We start from the raw sequence: 3,454 nt of genomic DNA on the forward strand, positions 1-3,454 counted from the left end.
TAAAAAGACTCCAGGCTGTAGCTCAATTGAAGTCAATGGTGTCATTCATGAGTTTGTTGCTGAAGATGATGTGAATTTTGAGTCTGAGAAAATATATGCAGCTACTGAAAAGATGATGAAGAAGATAAAGTTGGTTGGTTATGTGATGAATATAGAAGATGCAAGATTGGAGGCAGATAAATATGATAAAGAAAAATCGGTTTTTCATCATAGTGAGAAATTGGCAATGATTCCTAACCCGTTTTGAATTATAAAACTTTTAATGACAAATGATCTCTATTAAATCCTATAATTAATTTAATTTCTAATGTTCTACAGAAAACTTGGTGTTAACAAAAGATCAAAGAACACTAAAACTTGTAGATTTTGGATTAGCAAGAGAAGAGACAGTTACAGAGATGATGATAGCTGAAACAGGGACATATCGTTGGATGGCTCCAGAGGTAATTTTTTTAATCTTTTTTTTCTTTTTTATCACAGATAAAGATTTTTAAATGTTTCTTTTTTAATAGTTATATGGCACTGTGACACTAAGGCAAGGACGTGATGAAAAAATGAAACCATGTAGCAGAACTTGCAAGACTCCCACATGTGAGATGAGGGAACTACAAACAAAAACCATGCACTAAGAGCTCCAGCGTAAGAAACGCCAAACAAAAAACCATGGATTTTCAAAATAAACTTGATAATTAAAAAAAAAGAATGTTACTGGCTAGAAAAGGAAGCTTTCTCCAATCTGGATTTAAACAAAGTGGCATTAGAAATATTGACACATGGAGATTAATTATAAATTCAAAAATTCAAAAAAAGAATGTTACTGGCTAGAAAAGGAAGCTTTCTCCAATCTGTGACATCATTAGATGACTCCTCAACAGACTGTTCTTTCTGTATTAGATCCAATTCAATTTCAGCCTCTTCAATTTCCTGCCACACGTCAATCAATACCTCTTATTATTATTTTTTTTTTATTTTATAAAACAAAATATTGTAATGTTAGAACTTACCATAAGTTTTTCATCAGTGTTTTTCGAAAAGAAATCAAAGTATGATTGTGTTCTATGTTCTCTCCAACTTCCAGAATGGCAGCCATAACCAAGGAATTGCTAACAATTCTATTTCACAGGGAAAAATACATGAAATGTGGGATGGGATGCTAGGTTGATTCATACCCCTGATACAGTTAATTCTATCCTTCATTGTCCCACCTTGCACCTATAAAGAAGCATAAATAATAGTTTAGTAGTAAATTTGTACACATTTTTAAAAGTTTAGTGTTGAGAATTGTTAAGAATCGTTATTATTTAGGAAAAGAAAAGAAACAGGATAAGTTTTTTTAAATACTATTATTATTTATCCATTCCAGAGAACACTTAATATGTATGTTGTCATACTTAAGAAAGTGAATGACCATTTTACCCTTGTATTTGCAAAACTACTAAATCTAATAGAAACATGGGTAGAACGGGAAAATGCAACATCTTAATTCATAGAGTGAGTGACACCCATTACGACATTGCTAAAGAAAGTAAATGAAGTGTCTAAATGTGAGTAAATGACCATTTTACCCTTGCATTCATAAAACAATAGTGCTACTATTAGCTACATGATGCTAAATGTATTAAAGTAAAAAAGAAACGGGCATTTATAAAAGAATAGTGCTACTATTATCTACATTATCAAAATTCAATTGTAAACTCAAAATTTAAAAAAATGTTCAAATCAGATAGGGCATGATTTACATGAATATACACGAAGAAGAAAGATAGAGAATGCGGAAACCATACCATGAGCTCCTGACCACCAATACTTAATTTACTCAGAAGCCTTAAAGCACGCAGAACTCCTTCAACATTCATAAATTCACAAAAACCAAAGCCCTTCAAAGCCCCAATAGTGGGATCTGGTACATGTTTCCAACTTTTAACAGGCCCACAAAGCTTCAGAAGACATAAATGTGTAATAAGTCCAAGAACATTGGGCAATAAGATCTATTTCCAGTAAAGATGTGAGAAAAAGAGGAACTTACCTACAAAAAGGGAGAGCATGAACTCATTGTCCATTGATGATGCTATCTTGCCAACATAAACTGTGGTCAGTGGCTTTTTAGCTGGAGTTATTGTATTGATGGGTCGCCTAATGATTGTAGGGACCACTGGACCCCGCATAGCCATCATTGGTGGGCGTGATAATGATGGAATGACTCCCACTGCTCCAAGTGGCCTTTGAGGATATGCAGGTTGCAACATTTGTGGATATGGAGAGGCATAACGGAGAATCCCTGCAAAAATAAGACAAAAATATTAATACAAAAAAGAGAGATCAAATAGTGAAAGTATCACAGCAAAATTCAAACATATCGCACATATTTTCATCATGACATATATAACTATATACCAAAAACTCAGATCTGATGTGAAGTTAAAAAAAAAAGGAAATTTTAACTGAATTGAAAATTAAAACCTGAAGTTCTATAATGAAGCTAATGCTCTGTTCCATGGAAGGCTCGTGGAAGGTCAATGAATGATTTGATTGTTCCACTTCCATAACTCTCTGTCTCTAGCTGAATCACAAGTTTAAAACAACAAATTTTGGGGAAATTCAAGAAGAAGTGATCATTTGATATCAACAAAAGAACCCTAGCTTTAGTTTACTCTCTACTTTACTAGATACATGTAGAGAAAGATTGGGTGTGCAATGGATTCCAAGATTTAACTAACTTACTGATTATAATAATATATATTTTGGTTCAAACATTTAGTCAAACACCTGGTGTGCATAAAAAAAATCAGGTACTTATATCATAAAATATCAATAATTCCATGAAAAGATTTGAGAAAGGGTAGAAGGGCACAAAAATCGTCCAAAAAGAAGGACCAGTTGTACATGAAATAGGTAATTGTGGTTGAAAAAAGAAGAATTACCTTTATAATATGCCTACTACGCAAATGGAATACACTCCTTTAATTTTGAAGTCTCCAGAATCGACATGAGGTCAAGATGACCTGAAGCAACCAGGAAACTATCATACTACATGATGGAGGCATGCAGAAGTAAGCAGGATGGCAACATCGGGAGAAACGACACTGCCAACAAGGAGAACCCATAGAAGGGAAGAGACGAGAAAAAGGCACCGTATCGTTCTTCTGCTTGTTTCTGTTGTATAAGTAAAATCAAGATTGATAAAAGATTATAAAAAATTGGGATGAGAGAATAAAGAAAACATACCTTAATCCGTACGAGGTGGGTTGAATCCGAACTCCTCAGACTTTGTAGAGAGAACTCATGTAGTAATGCCCTAAATCACCGATTCTCTAAGAGTAAGAAAATTAGTGTGATTCTGATGGGAACCTTAGATTTCTGTCGATTCTTTCAAGTTTCAATCAAAAAATGAGAAAGAGTTAGGGAAATCAAGAATGGAATGCTCACGATCATTGGGAAGATGAAAGATAGAAAG

Source organism: Lactuca serriola, chromosome 8 (genome assembly GCF_051521515.1).
Source record: "Lactuca serriola cultivar US96UC23 chromosome 8, Lser_US96UC23_V15, whole genome shotgun sequence".
In the NCBI taxonomy this organism is placed as follows: Eukaryota; Viridiplantae; Streptophyta; class Magnoliopsida; order Asterales; family Asteraceae; genus Lactuca; species Lactuca serriola.